Raw genomic sequence first — 9,399 nt, forward strand, 5'->3', positions numbered from 1 at the left:
TATGACAGCCAAAATAGGCAAGTAGTAGGCCAGGCACATATTTGGGCTGGAAGTGAGAATTTATCTCAAAAATCATAAGCTTCGGGGAGAGGGGTAACACTGTTCAAAAAGAAATGCACTCATTACCTTACTTACGTAACTGTACCCCCTCTGTGCATCACCTCGACAATAACATTTTTAAAATAAAAATAAAAAAATCATCAGCCCAGGCCATTTCTACTCAGCCACACACAAGCCAGATGTGCAGTGTGCTGGATGTCAACACCCTCAAAGAGAAAGGGATGTTGGGCACTGAAGGTAGAGAGGGATTTGTGGTGAGGGTTCAGAGTTTACCCTCTTCCTGCTTCACCAATGACATGCAGCAATTTTTCCCTGACTACAAAATTCAAAACCATTTTGAACTCTTGTAGAGCTTGAATCAGAAAGCTGAAGTTAAATGGGTCCTGGGAGGTGGGGGTGGAGACTATGAGAAGCAGATATGTTTAAATGTTTGAGTCAAACAGCCTTGAAAGGGATTAAGTGTTGGAACATACTGGTCCAAATAGTTCTGACACAGCCAAGGCTGGCTTTCTATGGCTAAGAGGACTCCCCTTTGGTTGTAGCAAGGAAAAAATTGGGCAGTTACTCTCAGGGCTGGAAATCATGACAAATGGGAGAATATCACCAGTAGACTACCAGGGGAAGAATGCAAGGGAGACCTTTGTACAGTTTGCCACACAGGAAATAGCTGGACAGGCTCTTAAAAAGCACAAGGAAAGAATAGGGCACAGGTAAATTGAAATTGTTCAGGTCAGATGAGCTGAAGGTAGAACTCATTATGATCTACCATGAAAGCTTGTGACCATGAATCAGCCAGGTCTCCATGACAGAGCTGGGGCTGGCAGAGAGCATAAGAGTATTGCAGAGGAGCTGGCTTTGAGAGGATGAGGTGTAGTGCGTATGGGGGGAGGCTATCAAGGCTATGATTAGCATGCCTATCACCATGACTGTAGAGATGGGTCAGATAGATTGGAAAGAGACCTCATAGATATGGAGATAATGGCTCTACTTTCTAGAGCCCATTGGGATACTGTAGACACATCTGGATATTACCTTCAGAGCTACTGAGAATGACATTTATATTTTTTCACCTCTCAACTATGTGAGATTATACTCTGACATTGGTCTTAGTGGCAGAGTGAAACGGGTATCAAGTTTGCAGTCATAAAGATGCTATGGCAGGCTGGACACTAGTAGCTCATGCCTATAATCCTACCTACTTAGGGAACTGAGCTCTGAGGATCATGATTCAAAGCCAGCCCAGGCAGGAAAATCCATGAGACTCTTATTTCCAATTAACCACTAGAAAACCAGAAGTGGAGCTGTGGCTCAAGGTGATAGAGCGCTAGCCTTGAGCAAAAGAGCTCAGTGATAGCATCATGAGTTGGAGTTCAAACCCCACAGCAACAAAAAAATAAAAATAAAAAAGACAAAGCCAATATGCTACAGGGATATGAACAACTCTTCTTGAATTCTACAGCAGGTGTTTATGGTAGCCAAATAATGAGAGCTGTGAGCTGGTCAGACCAGTTTAGTATGGTGGCCCAGCCAGTCAGCAACCAAGTGATGGATATGAAGGCAGCTATGGTGGCCAGAGCAGCATGACCAAGTTTTACAGGAAAATTCCAATGATTTTCAGTCAAACATTGCCAAGGAGCAATGAGCCATGGCTGCTACCATGGTGGAAGCCAGGCATCATGGGCATGAAATATAACTACCAAGACCAAGCATGAATGCTGGATGGAGAATGTAATTGATCTTCATCATCGACTCTTGCTCAACATTTTTAAAGAAAGCCAACAAAAGTTCAGTTTAACAGGTTTTACAATCCAGCCTTGTGATTTATACTTACTCTGTAGATGGAAATAGGCTATTATAAAGACCTGAGTTTCAGGAATTTTGTGTGTGTGCCAGCTCTAGGGCTTGAACTCCAGGCCTGAGCTTTTTTCCTCAAGGCTAGTGCTTGAGCACTTGAGCCACAGCTCCACTTCCAACATTAGGGTGGTTAATTAGAGGTAAGAGTCTCACAGACTTTCCTGCTTTGGACAGCAATTCTTAGAACCTAGTCTCCTCAAAAGCTAGAATTACCGGTGTGAGCCACTGGCATCCAGTTGAGGTTTGAGATTTTTTTAACACAGCAATCATCTAGGATGTAAGAGCAAAGTTGAACAAACTTTGAACTATTCGAAATCTTCAGGTTTTCTCAAGTTAGTTATATTGTAGGATATACTTGAGCAGCAAGTGTATTCAGATTAAAGCAGTTAAACTATGCTAAATGTTCCTCTTATACCACATTACCTAAACAGTTTGCATAAATGTTGAAAGACATGCTTTTTTGTAAAACTCAATAAAGAGGAGTTGTGTCTACCATTAAAAATTAAATATTTGTCATATTTATTCATTCTAGTTTCATTTGATAACCTGTGAAGGCACTGAGTTTTGGTTTTGGTGGGATTTTTTTTTCTTTTATACTGATACTGGGGCTTGAACTCAGGGCCATAAACTCTTTTGCTTTAGCTTTTTTCCTTAAGGCTGGTGCTCTACAACTTGAACCACAACTCCCCTTCAAGAATTTTCCTAGTTAACTGGAGATTTTTAAAAAGTTTCAAGATTTATCTTCCCAGGCTGGCTTCACACTGTGATCCTCAGATCTCAGCCTCCTGAGTAGCTAGCACAGTTTCTGGTGTTTGTCACAGGTCTCTGACATCTGTGTTCCATTATTCCACAAACAACATCTCTGACCACTTTCAACTTTTCCAGAACTTGCCTCAAAACATATTGCAAGTCTTGATATATTCCTCTCAACCCGAATCTATACATTAAAACTCCTACGTTGCACTTGTTACCTCAATGTCAATAGGAGCCTCACTGTTCATCCTTGCCTCAATCCCTTCACCTCCCATAAATATCCATACCACCCCCCCCCAAGTTTCTGGCAAATGATGAGAGACTCCTTAGGTCCTGATGCTGACCTCTGTCTCTGCAGCTTCAAATTCCACCCAAAACAAATGGAAAATATAGAAAGAACTCATGAACACAAAGCGTGTTCCAAAATATTAATGAGTCTCAGGGAAGATTTGGTTCCATCAAGGGAGAAATTAAAAGAGATTTCTTTAAAAAAAAAAAAACTAAGAGGGTTGGGAAGGTGACTCAGTGGTAGAGAGCTTGTCTGGGTTCGATTCCTCAGCACCACATAAGCAAAAAAGAAAAAAGCCGGAAGTGGCGCTGTGGCTCAAGTGGTAGAGCGCTAGCCTTGAGCTGAAGAGCTGAGGGACAACACCCAGGCCCAGAGTTCAGGCCCCATGACCAGACACCCCCCCCAAAAAAAAAAACTAAGAATGCAATAGAAGATAGTATTCCTCATCAAAACTAGGTGTTATCACGGATGGATGGAGGCAAGGGAAAACTCAACCTACTATGCCCAGAAGAGCTATGGATGGGAAGAACCCTGGAGTGGAGCAGCCAGACCAGGCCAGCAAGACAGACACTTTCCTGGCTCTATTGGCCTGTGTTCTAGCTCCTACCAAGCTCTTCATCACCCTCTTTCTGGAAACACCCACCCGCCATAGAAACCTACTTCCTTCCTTACCAGTCCCCCTCTACCTGCTACCTTTCTCTAAGCTAATACCATCGCCCCCTGCTGGCCCATCAAGGCAATGGTCTCCACTATTGCTCTCCAGCCAGGTCCTCCAGTCCCACTTCTTCTAAATTGAGAAGGCTCAAGAATACTCCAGTCAACCCCTACTGCTCTAAGAAGCCCCAGGGACACATCACTGACTTCTTGGCATTAGACTAAAGGGTTTAACAGGAATTAATATTGCGATCATTCTAACCCAGCTACATGATAACTTATCCTCACCATCACACAAACAGCAATCATAACCAAGGCTAGGTGTCACACTATGGTTAGGGCCAAAGATGCCCGCCCCTCCCCCACCCCTCACCCCTCACCCCCCACCCCGGGCTTGGTTCTTCAGGCAATGGACTACAGCAAAAGGAAGAATGAAAATGGTTTGGTAAACTCCCAGCTGGGTAAGGGTGGGCTAGTCCCAGGGGACTGGTGACTGGGATCACATCTGCTCTGAAGTGCCCTGAAACAAAGAGGATTTAATCTCGAGGTGTATGGAATTTTTCCCATAGATTAATCCCATTAGTAAGGTGCAGAGCATGTAGAACTCCTCCCTGCTTGTTGGCATGGTCCCTCCACCTGTCACCCAAGACAGTGAGCAGGCTATGACCTGGCCCCGCCCAGGGCCCAGGACCTGTATGACCCCCAGGGGCCCATGGGTCACCCCACACTCATCTTACCACCTTCTGCCTTATCCTCTGGCCTCTCCAAATAGCATTATGGACCTGCACAGAGCCTGGAGAGTCCTCAACGAGAGACCAGCTCAGAGGAGCCAGAGATCTCTGAGCAGTTTGGAGCAGTAAAGTTACTGAGAAGTCTGCAGGGCAGAAGTCAGGACTCCAGACAAACCAGATGAGGTGAAGCCACCTCTATCCCTTTCTCCTACATGCCTCCTCTCCTCCAATCTCTTCCCCTGCACCCAATTTACAAAGCATCTCCTAAAGGCCAGGCTGTGTCCCAACACCAGAGAAAGGATTGGCAAGACAGAAGTCTCATCTTCTCCCAGCTTATAGTCTGAGAACTAAGAGTTGTTTTCAAATTTTCTTGTTCTCCTCTTCCTTTCTGTTATTAATTCTTTAAAAAAAAAAAAAAAGCAAGATGCCAGTGGTTTATGCCTGTAATCCTAACTACTCAGGAGGCTGAAATATGAGGATCAAGGTTCAAAACCACCTGGGCAATAAAATCCATGAGACTCTTATCTTCTTTTTTTTTTTTTTTGTCAGTTGTGGGTCTTGAACTCTGAGCCTGAGTGCTGTCCCTCAGCTCTTCAGCTCAAGGCTAGCGCTCTACTACTTGAGCCACAGCGCCACTTCTGGCTTTTTCTGTTTATGTGATGCTGAGGAATTGGACCCAGAGCCTCACGCAAGGCAAGAACTCTACCACTGAACCACCTTCCCAGCCCGACTCTTATCTTTAGTTACCAAAAAGCCAGAAGTTGAGCTGTGGCTCAAGTGGTAAAGTACTTAATCAGAAAAGCTAAGGGACAGAGACCAAGTTGAGGCTTCAGTACTGATACCAAAAATAACAATCCATCCTCATTATAGAAAATTTGAACTATTCCAAAGCACATATATTAAAAAATAAGAAATATTCAATTTTTTTCAAATAATTTTACTGTGTGTGAAAGAGAAAAAAAGGAAGAGAGAGAGAATACATGCATGTGCATACACACACGCACATTCCACTCCTAAGGCTTGAACTCAGGGCCTGAATACTGTCGGTGAGCATTTTTCGCTCAAGGCCAGCTCTACTTGCAGCTATTTTGGTGGTTCATTGGAGATAAGATCTCACTTACTTTCTTGACTAGGTGGGCTTTGAACCTCTATCCTCACCTCTCCTGAGTAGCTAGGATTATAGAGCATGACCCACTGGCACCCAGCTTACTTTTTTTTTTTTTTTTGTCGGTTGTGGGGCCTGAACTCTGGGCCTGGGCACTGTCCCTCAGCTCTTCAGCTCAAGGCTAGTGTTCTACCCCTTGAGCCACAACACCAGTTCCGGCTTTTTTTTTCTGCTTATGTGGTGCTGAGGAATCGAACCCAGGGCCTCATGCATGCAAAGCAAGCACTCTACCACTGAGCCACCTTCCCAGCCCCCAGCTTACTTTTTATATTTTATTACTACTTCTATTTTTTAAATATTTTTTAAATTTTTCATCAAACCAATGCATGCACACAGGTGGGTTTTTCTTTTAAGTTACATAGTACAAAAGAGCTAATAATAAAATGTCAGCATTCCCTGCCCCTCCCGCATGCCCTCTCCTTAGTGAAATCCTTTTCATAACTTCTTTCCCTTATTCTGCAAATGCTAGCATCTAATAATGGGGCATAGGTTTCCACCACTTAGCCATTCCTACTGTATCCCCACAGGAAAGACCAAGATTTGACTCTCCTCAGTCCTGTTCCTCAACTCCTCTCCCTAACCTTCCTCCTACGTTTTGTTAGTTATTCTAGTTATTCCCTTGACTACCTTAGTAAACTCTCAATCCCAAATCTAAGCCTCCCTTTGTTTTAGACGCGCCCTCTATACCCCTCAGCTGTGGGAGGAGGGAGTGCTCCCGTGCTCCCTCCAGCCTCCTGCCCCACCTTCCTCCTCCCACCTCCTGTCAGACTTTTGCTTTTATGTTCTTGAGTAAAGTATTGACACTTGGATCAAGAACCATTCTAAGTTTTCAGGTTTTGCTTGTAGATTTACCATGAACAATTGAAAACTAAAATACCATGTTCATATAATGGGATAATTATAGTATGGCAACATAATTACTGTTTACTTCTTAGCTAGAAGTTGTGCAGCTGTCACCTCTTTGGTGGACCTGGGTCATGACCTATGGTCTCATTCTGGTTAATATTTCTAGCATCACAACAAAGGTACCCACATATCATGTTCATCTCAGCCCAGCTCACAATAGCCATGTTATGGAAAGAGCCTAATACCTAACAACAGATGAATGAATTTTTTTAAAAAGTTACACTCATGTAGCCGTCAGGAAGAATGAAATTATGTCATTTGCAGGAAAATAAATGGATCTGCGAAATACATTGAGCAAAGTAAGCTATACCCAGAAAGACAAAGGGTGCATATTTTCTCTCATATGTATGTCAAAATACAGCCTCTTTTGCCAGACACTGGTGGCTCACACATGTAATCCTAGCTACTCAAAAGACTGAGACCTGAGAATCCAGGTCCAAAGTCAGTCCAGACAGAAAAGTCTACAGGACTCTATCTCTAGTTAACTCTTATCTCTGTATCAAGTGTTTGAGCTCCAGCCTTTAAAAAAAAAAAACAGTTTTTGATTTTTTTTTTGGGGGGGGGGTTGGTCATGGGGCCTGAACTCTGGGCCTGGGCACTGTCCCTCAGCTCTTCAGCTCAAGGCTAGTGCGCTACCACTTGATCCACAGCGCTACTTCCAGCTTTTTTTTTTCTGCTTATGTGGTGCTGAGGAATCAAACCCAGAGCCTCATGCATGCAAGGCAAGCGCTCTACCACTGAGCCACCTCCCCAGCCCTATGAGCTTCAGCCTTGAGTGAAAGGAATACTCTCAGGCTTTGAGTTCAAACCCCAGTACTGGCACAAAAACAAACTGAATACAACCTCCCATATAAACCCGCATGGAGCATATATGCTTATATGAACAATTTAGTTGACTAATTATAGTGTATGCAAGAAAAAATTGATGGGGTAAACAGTTTAACAAAATAAGTATCAGGAAGCTGAAACAAGTTTGGGAAGGGGATAGAGGGAGGGGGTGTAGGAAGGAAAAGCAAACAAGGGACAAATACAGCCGAATATTCATTGTGCACATATGATAAAGGAAGTAGGTATCTTTGGTCTAAGGAGAAGGAGCAGATAGGATTGGGAGAATGGTAGAAGAGGTGACTCAGATCAAGAAGCACTGGACACTTAGATGGACAACCTTTTGAAGCTCAGGGAAAATAATCATTCCTAACTATCAAAGTCAAATTCATTCCATTTTCTTTCTGCTACATATTGAATGCTGTAGGTTGAGTTCAAATGCTGAGAACTAATCCCCACTATGACGGCATTTGCGGGTGAGATCTTTGGGAGATGGTTAGGCCATGAAGGTAAAGACCTTGTGAATGGAATTGTGTCCGCCTAAAAGAATCCTGACACTATGTGGAGACACAGCACAAAAGACAGCCATCTGTGAACCAGGAAACAGGTCCTCACTAGACACTGAATGGGCCTTGGACTTCCCAGAGTCAGGAACAATGCGAAATAAATTTCTGTTGTTTGAATCACCCAGTCTATGGGATTTTTGTTATAACAGCCTGAATGAACTTAAACTGCTAAAACATTTTAATTTTGTCTTTTGTTTGAAATTGTGCATTTTGATGTGCCTTCTCCCAGCTCCTGACTTTTTTTTTTTAAGAATTTTCTGTTTTAACTATAGTTACAACTGCTTTGGGGAGGGAGTTCTCTTTTTAAGAAACTTATGACTTTTATATTATTATGTATTTTTTCTTTATAATATAAAGTTATACCTATTGCCATGTAACTCCAGCTTTTCATCCTAGTGCATGTAATTTTTCCACCAAAAATCTTTTTCTTTTTTTTTTTTGGAAACACAGTGTTTAATTTCTTTGCTTTCTTTTCTCTTCTTTTTTTTAAATAGTATTGGACTTTGAACTTAGGGCTTTGTGTTTGCTATACTAGCACTCTACTGCTAAGTCACACCACAACAGCCCTTATTGAATCCCTTTGTTTGTTTTGTTTTGTTTTGTTTTGTTTGGGAGGGGGGGTCCAGTCATGGGGCCTGAACTCTGGGCCTGGGCGCTGTCCCTCAGCTCTTCAGCAGCGCTCTACCACTTGAGCCACAGCGCCACTTCCAGCTTTTTTCTTTATGCTTATGTGGTGCTGAGGAATCAAACCCAGGGCCTCATGCATGCAAGGCAAGCACTCTACCACTGAGCCACCATCCCAGCCCCAGAGGATTATTTTTTTATGTGTATGATTGGTTGGTTGGTTTTTGGTTTTGCTTTTGGTTTTGGTTTTGTTTTTTATCATATGTTCTGTTTTTCTAGGTTTCGCCAGGATTACAGTGAGTTCCTTTGGTCTTCATTCATATCTGAGTATCTTTTTTAGCTCAGAAGGTATTTCTTGGTGTAGATTTCCTCTCAGCTTCTGCTGGGCCATGGAACCACTTTAACCACATGGGGGCGCTGCCACAGTTCAGAGTCCAGTGGAATCAGACCCAGCCAAGAACATGTTCAACAAGCTCTTGTGATCTCCACTGTTGCTTAACCTTCCTAATTGTGGTTCCTCGTGTGTAAACAGAAGGTAATAATACCTTGCAAGGATTAAATATCATGTTTATAGAGTGACTCACACAGTGACTTGTCCCCAAGAACTATCAGGTTGCAAAGGACCTAAAATTTTACCTTTTTGTTCAAGACAAAGTCAGAAAAGAAACATGAGGAGCAAGAAAATAACTCTTCTGTGACTCTAACTTCTCATATGTTGTTCTCAACTTCTGTTGGATGCTCAATTTGCCATGCATTAGCTTATGGTATATTTAGCTTTTCCCTTTGCTGGGATTCCACCCCTTCCTACCTCTCCTTTCCTTTACCCCCACCACAAACACACACACACACACACATACACACACACACACTCCACCCCTATGTACTTTTACTATGACCAGGATGACATAACCCACACGTGTGGATTTCAGTACTGGGGAGGGAAAAAAGCACTCTGCTGACACTTCATTTGGG

General features: G+C 43.0%; 1 pseudogene; it reads left to right on the forward strand.

Annotated features, from left to right (window-relative positions):
- The first annotated feature begins 465 nt into the window (after nucleotides 1-465).
- LOC105984755 lies at nucleotides 466-1,207 on the forward strand (annotated as a pseudogene).
- Nucleotides 1,208-9,399: the final 8,192 nt, after the last annotated feature.

Source organism: Dipodomys ordii, unplaced genomic scaffold (genome assembly GCF_000151885.1).
Source record: "Dipodomys ordii isolate 6190 unplaced genomic scaffold, Dord_2.0 Scaffold26, whole genome shotgun sequence".
NCBI classification, from domain to species: Eukaryota; Metazoa; Chordata; class Mammalia; order Rodentia; family Heteromyidae; genus Dipodomys; species Dipodomys ordii.